At 47.0% G+C, this 10183-nt stretch overlaps 1 long non-coding RNA gene across 1 annotated transcript; it reads left to right on the top strand.

Moving 5' to 3' along the window:
- Positions 1–4987: 4987 nt before the first annotated feature.
- Positions 4988–7107, top strand: LOC309338669. The gene is made up of 3 exons (XR_014155004.1): positions 4988–5123; positions 6650–6754; positions 7025–7107. It is a non-coding gene; the product is annotated as an uncharacterized lncRNA (long non-coding RNA).
- The last annotated feature ends 3076 nt before the right edge of the window (positions 7108–10183 follow it).

Here is a 10183-nt window from a genome sequence, read left to right as displayed (position 1 = left end):
GGGAGACCGCGTCGTGATTCCCCAGGGACTCCGTCAGCGCGTCCTGGAGGCTCTGCACGTTGGCCACCCGGGAATTGTCAAAATGAAGGCGTTGGCTCGGTGTTACGTCTGGTGGCCTAATATGGACGATGCCATCAATGCCTGGGTGTCCGCCTGTCAAGCGTGCCAAGAGTTGAGGCCTGCACCACCGGCAGCTAAGGGACACACCTGGGAGACGCCAAAGACACCCTGGTCGAGGGTGCACATTGATCTGGCTGGCCCCTTTCATGGCCGGACCTTTATGGTAGTGGTGGACGCCTATTCCAAATGGCTGGAGGTCGCCCTGATGCCCTCCACCACTACCGAAGCTGTCATCCGGGTGCTGCGAGGCCTGTTTGCAACGCATGGGTGTCCTGATGTCCTTGTCTCTGACAACGGACTACAGTTCACGTCAGGCACGTTTGAGCGGTATCTTTTGGGACTGGGCATCCGCCATGCCCTAACGGCACCCTTTCATCCATCCAGCAACGGGCAAGCGGAAAGAATGGTGCGCTCGACAAAAGAGGCACTGGCGCGCCTGGACCGGGGAGACTGGCATGAGCGGGTCGCCGAATACTTGTTCGTGCAACACATCACCCCTCATGCGGCCACAGGGAGGAGTCCTGCTGAACTGCTTATGGGCCGCCGCCTCAGGTCACCGCTCGACCGGCTACACCCGGACTTTGCCGCGGCTGAACCCCCAGGCTGTGCCAACGCGCCACGGTCATTTGTCCCAGGAAACCAGGTCTTTGCCCGGAACTATGTGGGGGACATTCCTTGGGTGCCAGCCACAGTAGTGGGAGTCACTGGACCTCGCTCGTACCAGGTGGCACTCGAAGACGGACGCTTGTGGCGACGGCACATAGACCAGCTTAGGCGCAGGGTTGGGGACTTGGACACTACCGAGGTGCCCCCAACTGCGCTTGCGGCTCCAGAAGAGACACGTACAGATGGCGAGGCCCCACCTACACCTCTCTCGCAAACTGCCAGCGTGGAGCCGAACCAAGCCGCTTCAGAGGGTCTGCCAGACTTACCACAGACTCAGACCACTCCACTTGCGGAGGCTCCACCCACAGCAGCGGATCCAGGGGAGTTGGTTCCAACGCCACCTAGGGTCGCACCACAGCCTCAGCAAGAACTGTGTGGCCCTCCGGACTTGGCTACCAGTCCCCGGCGGTCTGGCAGAGTTTCCAAGCGCCCAACTTATTTAAAGGACTATGTTGTTGGACAGGTATCACTGTTGGTCTAAGTATGGGAAATGTAACCAATATGCTTTTGTGCCTAATTGAACCATTACGCGTAGTGCTGTATATAAGGAAACCATTACGATTGTAACTAACGCCTTATCTCGGTGGGGAGGGGTGTTATGTAGTGAAGTTTCACCCTGGGCCAGCAGGGGGATACTGTATATAGTTTTCACTCAGGTCCGCGTCAGTTATTTTAGGCGGGAACTCTGGGCTGTTGTTGTTACAATGTTGACAGCCGGCTGCCTATAAAAGCAGGCCGGCTGAGCTGTTGCAGTCAGTTCTATTCCAGCTTACGAAATAAAGAGCTAGTTGGAGAAATCGCTGTGTCGTCGGCTATGTCAACCCACAACTTAACAAGTCACTGGCAACTTACAACCACCAGGAGCAACCCCTCAACGCCTTCTACATGTGCTGCATCAGGGAGATTTGGGGCATCAGGACAGTCTCAAAGGAGTGCTCTCCCAAACTCACATTCCCAGCATGTTCACACTGCTTTCTCAATGACATCTACACTGGCTTTGTTGTAGATGGAAGATGGCAAGAACCCCAAGGATGTGCATTGCAAAGATGTCTGCAAACCTGGTGCCTGGAGATAGATAGCCAGGTTGTACATCCATAGCAGTGACCAGAGAAGGAATAACTGCTGGGAAGAGAGCAGAGAGAATAAATGCCATGGTGCATCTTCAGCAGCCTAAGCGAATGGATGCCTTCATCTGCTCCGGCTGCAACAAAACATGTCTCTCCTGTATCGGTCTCTACAGCCACAGCAGGTGCTGTAACTCTCCAACAGTTTGATGTCACCCCCAATGGCTCAGTCCTCCATTGTTTCCCGAGACAGATAGTCGCCAACAACTGTTATGATGTGAAGGTGACTAGTAAGAGCATGGCAAAGCCAGCGATCAGGCAGCGGTTTGTGCTAACTCATTTCATCATAAGCAATTTTTAAATTGTCCTTTACGTAACCATGAGGATGAACTTAAAATGGAAGGGGCATGCTTTCGACATTTACGATCTACAAGAACTGCTCACTTTTAATTATTTATACTTTTCACTCGGCTTGATAGCTAATGATGATTTATATTTAACACCAGATTTTTCTAAAAAAGATTTAACTGCTTCTAAGAGCTGTGATCTGGGGGTTTTTTCCTTGGCTTTTAATAAAAGATCCATTCATGATAGCTAACTAATGCCCTCTTCTGTTTTAAGCAAGTATTGCTCAAAAAGCACAATTTTTTTTATTAACATCGTTTTTCATTTAATCCTTACAGGGAGCCTGGCCTATATATTCAGTGGCGTAGCGTGGGTTGTCAGCACCCGGGGCAAGGCAAGTAATTTGCGCCCCCTAACCCGTGGATTTGCACCCCCTAACCCCAGATGTTGCGCCCAGTGCGGCCGGCCCCCCCTGCACCCCCCACGCTACGCCACTGTATATATTCCAAGGGGTGAGCTACATTCTGGCAAATCACGCACCAGTCTGGGGGCCCTGGATACTAGCTCTGTGCTGGAAAGCAAACAAAATTTGGAGAGTGAGAAAGGTGGATGGGGTCAAGGGGCTTCCTTGCCCAACGTTTTCCCCAGCAAATCTTCAAGTCGGGATCCCCAGGCCCATATAAACTGCATGGAGTAAATCAGCAGAGGAAAGGCATAGAATCCCACCCCAATCTCTTTGCAAATGAAGGGTTGCCATATTTCAAAAAGTGAAAACCCGGACACAAAGAGGGCCAGTGTGGTGTAGTGGTTAAGAGTGGTAGTCTCGTAATCTGGTGAACCGGGTTCACTTCCCCGCTCTTCCACATGCAGCTGCTGGGTGACCTTGGGCTGGTCACACTTCTCTGAAGTCTCTCAGCCCCACTCACCTCCCAGAGTGTTGTGGGGGAGGAAGGGAAAGGAGAATGTTAGCTGCTTTGAGACTCCTTAAAGGGAGTGAAAGGCGGGATATCAAATCCAAACTCTTCTTCTTCTTTTGGCCAAAGCTGTCAAGTTTTTTCAGCAAAATCTCAAAAAAAGATGTTTTTGAGCTATTTTTAAGGGAAATTGCCAAAAACAGCACTGTCAACAAGGGTTGCCATACATTCGGATTTCCCCAGACATTTTGGCAATTTCCGCCCAGACACTGTTTCCAACGGCCAAATCCTGACTTTCTACCACTTTGCAAAAGAGATGTGGCAACCAACATCCCCAGTCTCATCCTTATTCAGTTTTCTGCCAAAAGATTGCTTCCCTGTGCCCAAAGTCTAAACAAGAATACTGCTTGCCATTTCCGGGCAGATTAATTCATACTCTGGTCAATGACCGAAATAAATTGATTCATTCATTCATTCTTTCACATACATTCACTAATTTGCTGTTCCTCTAATACAATAAACCCCAGGCATGTTATAACAGATTAAGCACATAAAAGAGTGCAGACCAGTGGTCCCTGGGAAGGACATCCCAAGGGCTGTGTGGTACTACAGGCCTTTTTCTGAGGTAGTTCAGTTGGTAGGACATGAGATTCTTAATCTCAGAGTTTCAGAGTCATGGGTTCAAGTACCACATGGGAGGGAAGATTCCTGCATTGCAGGAGCTGGAACGAGATGACCCACATGGTACCTTCCAACTCTATGATTCTATGACCTTCATTGTGAAGGTCCTCCCTTTGTTGGTGATAGGGCACCCCCTAGCTACAGATGCCCCACCAGAAGTGCAAGAGCTAAAGGGGGGGAGATATGGGGTCATTCCGAATCCATAGCTCCCAGTACATCTGTAAAGCCCTAAATGGCCTCGGTCCAGTATAGCTGAAGGAGAATCTCCACCCCCATCATTCTACCTGGACACTGAGGTCCAGCACCAAGGGCCTTCTGGCGGTTCCCTCACTGCAAGGAGCCAAGTTACAGGGAACCAGGCAGAGGGCCTTCTCAGCAGTGGTGCCCACCCTGTGGAACTCCCTCCCACCAGATGTCAAAGAGAACAACTACCAGACTTCTAGAAGACATCTGAAGGCAGCCCTGTTTAGGGAAGCTTTTAATGTTTGATGCATTACTGTATTTTGTTGGAAGCCGCCCAGAGTGGCTGGGGAAGCCCAGCCAAATGGGCGGGGTATAAATAATAAATTCTTCTTCTTCTTCTTCTTCTTCTTCTTCTTCTTCTATTATTATTATTATTATTATTATTATTATTATTATTATTCCTTTCCCAGACAGGCACAATGGTATTTCTCCTATGGTTGGCAGCAGAACCCGCCCAAGCCATTGTCCTGCCCGAAGCAAAGGACACGATGACCACTCCCTGAATCCATGTACAAAAGTCCACCAGAATGGTGGTTGAATCTTGCTTGGCAATGGGGCAGTGTGTCCTCCGCTGTGCTTGGGGACCACAGACTAGCTCAGGGAACTCAGGGCAGAGGAGGTAGTGGTGCACACAGCTCTGTCCACTCCCACCTCTCAGAATCTGCCGTCTGATCCCTTTGCCTAATAGTAGGGCCGGTCCTGATTAGAAAGAAAAGGAGGGGAATTCTAAACAGAAAAATGGGGAATCAAAAGGGGAACAGAGAGCTACCACACTAGGCTTGTCAGGGCTGGGGAAATGTTGGCTCCTTCACCATAGCACAGCAAAGAAAGAGAGCCTCAGAAAAAAAAAAACCACACACCTTTGTGACACAGCAATGCCTAGGTGGTGTCTGTGACAAGGAGTGCCCTTTTCAGCTAGTATTCATCTGCTTGTTTCCCACCCCAGCCTGCCTCACTAAGGAGCCCAGGGCAACAAAAAGCTAAGCAGCAAAGCAATGCAATTTAAACATTTCCCGTTTTATGGTTGCAACTGTTTCAGTGGTCTTATTTATCATTGTAGCCCACCCTGAGACCTTGTGGGGAAGGGCAGGTATGAAATGTAATAAAATAAATAATTTTTTTAAAAGTAAAATTTTTTATAAAACATAAAGCGTTTCTAAAACCAGTTATGGCTGATTCGTCAGCTATTACTGTTTCTGGAATACAACAGCCAAAACACTGTCAGAGGCAGATTTAAGGCAACATGACTGGTTCCCCTGCTCAGGGCGCCAAGCCGAGAGGGTATCTTCCTGCCTCCTTCCCAAAGCCTAGTTAGTGCATGCCCCGTTCTGGGAAGGAGACAGGAGGGATTTTTCCTTTTTCCTATCTCCTTCTGTGTTGGAACTCCTATCTGGGGACTTCCCTGGCTTTTTTCTGGCCCATGTTGGACCAGTCTGGATAGTTAGCCTTGGTGAAGACTTGACGTTTTTATCCCCCCAAAAATTTTTGATTCAGTTTCCACTGCATTTTAATGTTTTAATGTTGTATTTTAATCTTGTTTTTTAAGCTGTATTTCAATCAATTGTTTTTATATTTGGTGTTAGCTGCCCTGAGACCCTTCTTGGCTGGGGAGGGCGGGGTATAAATAAATTATTTTATTATTATTATTATTATTATTATTATTATTATTATTATTAGGTTGGGAGGCATCAAATTTTGGCCTCTCACAGGGTGCCATATTACCAAGGCCACAGTTACCCATGGTCTGGCAACTTCCAAGCTAGAAATGTCCTCTTTTTGGGGCTTCCTTTGAAGACTGCAAAATGTGGCTACCAGAACCCTGAATGCACCAGTGAGACGTAATCACATAAAATCACAGTTAAAGGGGTTCCATTGGTTATCTATAATTGAGTGGGCAAAATTCAAGGCCCTGACTTTAACGTATGAAGTTCCAAACAACTTGGAACCCAAATATCCGAAAGTGTGCATCCTGCTCCATCAGTCTGCCTGTGTATTAAAATTGATAGTAGAGGCTCTTGTTGTGGTTCTGCCATTGAAGCAAGCTCACGACATGGTCACCTGAGGCAGGGTCTTCTCAGTGGTGGCACCTCACCTGTAGAAATCCCTTGCACGGGGTGCCATAGTTCACCAGGACTCCTCTCATAGCTTCAACAAGCTTGGGTCCAGCAGCAGCAGCCAGTTGTGCCTCTTGGCATAGCCTCTCCCAGCCAGTATTCATAGAGTCCTGCTGCACATCCTCCTTGCTCTCAAAACACCTTGCAAAAAAAATCTCTGTGTAAAAGGACAGGGGTTTTTTTCCCTGTGCAACACCATGTCCAGTAGGGGCTTGCAGATGGCTTTTGCAGGACCACCATCTCCCTCTGCCCTTTTGTCTGGCAAAAAAGATCCAAGCTCAGGCTGTCAGCTGTGATTAACCCCCAGCACCCAAGAATCTAGAGGGGGAAATCTGACACCCAGGAACCTGTGGGATCCCTCTCCCCCCACTAACCCATAGCATTATTAATGGGTTATTCCTCTGTTGTGGATGGCTCTGGGAAGAAGGACAGGATATAAATTGCAATTATAAATAAAACAAATCTCGAGGTGTGCTGAGAGGTCTGTTTTTGCCCTATTCAGCTGATTTAATGAAGATAGTTCAACCATTAGTTCCCATGGAAACACATCATCGCAGCATCCCAATGCTATTAACACTCGTTTCTTCAGGTCCAAAACTCTATCCAGGTAACACAGACCAGAGTGATAATCCTTTCTGGAGAAATACGATAGTAAAACTCATTAAAGTATACATGGGTGGAGATGGTCCTTAAGATATCTCAGCCCAGGCCCATAATTTTTAGGGCCTTAACAGTTAAAATCAGCCATTTCAGCTGAGCCTGGGCACAAATTGGCAACAAATGAAGGTTGCACAGTATCAAAGCAAAAGGTCTTGACCACTGAATAGTCTTGCAGCTCTATTATAAAGCAACGAAATTTTCTGAATGTTTTTCTTAGGCAGCACGGTGTGAAACCAGGGATGACTGCAGAAAAAACCTAGTTCCGGAAAGCAAACAGCTGGCAAGGAGGATGATTAAGGGTGCTGTTGCTGTTACTGATATTGATTTTTGTGTGTGTGGAAATTGTTCAGTTTGGTTGTGTATTTTTAATGATTTTTGTTACGTTGCAATTATGTATGTTTTCATGCTGAAAGAATCTCCAGAGCTCTTAAGTAGTGCTTGGACAAAATTGCAATTTCTCCCACTCGCTGTCACTCACCCCTCCTTGAGGATTTCTCGATCCCACAGCAGAGTGCAACCCTTCCAGAGCATTGGGAAGTTTTTCCCAATGTTACCTCTGTCCTTCAAAGATAATTTGATAGTCTATTTATAATCACCACTTAATTACATCTGTCGACAGCATCCCAACAGATGTGGCTGACCTGCTACGATGCCTCCCCGGAAGCCACTGCCTCTGGCAGCATTTCTGTTGGAACGAATAGAGTGTCATAGTCTCAAGACAGCAGGGTGGCATGGTCACAAGACTGTGATGTGGGATTAGTGACACTTGTGTGAGCACCCACAATGTACCTTTGCCAACAGTAATGCCAGGGCTAAGGATGTAGGAGCAGAGGAGAGAGAAGAAACTCCACCCCCCTCTTCTGGCATTTAAATGTGTCTGCCAGTCTCTTTCATTTGTGCCCACTGCCAATGATTAAATGAGTCCAAACCACTCAGCCATGAAGCTTGCTGGGTGACCTTCGGCCAAGCACCCACTCTCAGTCTCACCTACCGCACAGGGTTGTTGTGAGGATAAAATGCAGAGAACTATGACTGCCACATTAAACTCCCTCACATTGACTGCAGCTCAGCATTTGGAGCAGATAGATACTATTATATCCATAAGAATGTTCAAATATCAGTTGCACGTATCCAGCACAGCCAGTATCCACACAACTATAGCTTTAGTTAATTTCTTGTTTATTTCAGTCTGCATATCTTTCTTTTTTTCCTTTCTGCAGTCCTGAGTTTACATACTGAAGCTTGTCAGTGTCATACTGTATGCAGTGCAACAATAAACCGGAACAGAAAGATTATAGTCTTTATATATCTAGGGCTGAATGAAAACATGCAATCATGCAATTGCAGATGTCAATGGCAGGCGTTCATTGTGCCAGCTTTGTCAATCAGCAGACAGCAAGTGTTTAGCAATCATTGCATCAACAAATAGCAGTGAATTAGATTTTGATAAACCCAGATTGCTGGAAAGTCTGCTTCTGGAAGCTCAAATGTGGAGTCTGAATTTCAGATGAGGCTGAAGATACTTTCTCGTTCCTTCTTGCTCCAGAGGTGCAGATACAGGAGGGGTGTTGCTTCCTTTAGCTCCTATCTCAGGCTGTATGTTTGAGACCCTTCCTGGATCCAGCAAGGGCAGTAATGGCCCCCAAGTATGGGTCATTAAGGTAACAAAGGAAGTGGCTCTGCAACAGGGGAAAAAATGGGTGCTCCTCCTCCCTCACCTGGCTGTTGGTAAGAAGGACAAGGGTCAGATGTGTGAGCTAGAAGCTAGAAGCAGGTTGTAGGTGGGGCAGCTGAGAGAGCCACGCCCGATTTCTGCTGGAATCCAAGGCTGTGCAACAGCCTCAGTACCCGAGCTGCATTACCCAAAGGCCTTGCTCATTCTTCCCTTTGTGCCACTGCAGCACAATGCCTTTTCACACACATTTATCAGAACAATTCCTTATTATTATTATTATTATTATTATTATTATTATTTATACCCCACCCATTTGGCTGGGCTTCCCCAGCCACTCTGGGCAGCTTCCAAAAAAATATTAAAATACTGTAATACATCAAACATTAAAAGCTTCCCTAAACATGGTTTTATGTGAGGCGTAAGACTATGCATTCTAAGAATCCTAATGTTGTTTCTTATTATTTATATGACAGGTCTGCTGATTTTTATTTTTCATATGCATTATGTTAGATGATATATTAATAATGCATTATGATCTCCCCATTTTCCCCCTTATGGTAGTGTGTGTGTGTGTGTGTGTGTGTGTGTGTGTGTGTGTACACACTTACTGTAAGTCACTTGGAGACCTTTGGGCGACGAGACTGGCAAGCTTAATAAATGAAATGGAAAGGAAATCTCCACTTTCATCTAAAAAAGTAATAGTTCTCACGTTTCTAGGGCAGAGGTAGGGAACTTCAGGTCTGGGGCTAAATGTGGCCTCCAGACCTCGCCATCTGGCCCTCCATCTGCCTCTCCCCAGGCATCACCTCATTGTCAACGCTTTGCATCCTCAAGTGTTTGACAAGACTGGAATTCAAAGAATGGCTGTTGTTTGCCTGATTGGAGCCTAGATGATGGTGGTGGTGATGATGATGATGATGATGATGATAAATTATTTCTTCCCCAGCCACTATGGGTGGGTTTCAACAGAACATTAAAAACAGAATAAAGTTTCAAACATTAAAAACTTCTCTAAAGACGGCTGCCTTCAGATGTCTTCTAAAAGTCGGATAGTTGTTTATTTCCTTGACATCTGATGGGAGGGCATTCCACAAGGTGGGTGCCACTACCGAGAAGGCCTCTGCCTGGTTCCCTGTAACCTCACTTCTCACAGTGAGGGAACCGCCAGAAGGCCCTTGGAGTTGGACCTCAGTGAGAGATGGGGGTGGAGACACTCCTTCAGGTATACTGGGCCGAGGCCATTTAGGGCTTTAAAGGTCAGCACCAACACTTGAAATTGTGCTCGGAAACGTACTGGGAGCCAATGTAGGTCTTTCAAGACTGGTGTTATATGGTCTCGGCGGCCACTCCCAGTCACCAGTCTAGCTGCCGCATTCTGGATGAGTTGCAGTTTCCAGTTCACCTTCAAAGGTAGCCCCACATAGAGCGCATTGCAGTAGTCCAAGTGGGAGATAACTAGAGCATGCACTACTCTGGCAGGTACACGGAGGTACGCACTGCCTCACCGATCAACAAGTATGCAAAGCAACACAGTTGCACCACACTTCAGAAGTGACGGTGTGCACAGTTCTCTTCAGCCAATGATTTAAAATGAAGAGTTAGACCTCTGGAATGCTGCGCTGGAGACAAGATCCATTTCCCTTTTCCATAATGCATTTGCCACCCTTAAAAATCTGGAAAGGGTTATGTTTTTCTATACCA

Source organism: Podarcis erhardii (assembly GCF_964252035.2).
Source record: "Podarcis erhardii genome assembly, chromosome: 3".
NCBI lineage: Eukaryota > Metazoa > Chordata > Lepidosauria > Squamata > Lacertidae > Podarcis > Podarcis erhardii.
The sequence above is the reverse complement of the archived record's forward strand: the minus strand, read 5'-3'. Positions and strand labels throughout refer to the sequence as shown.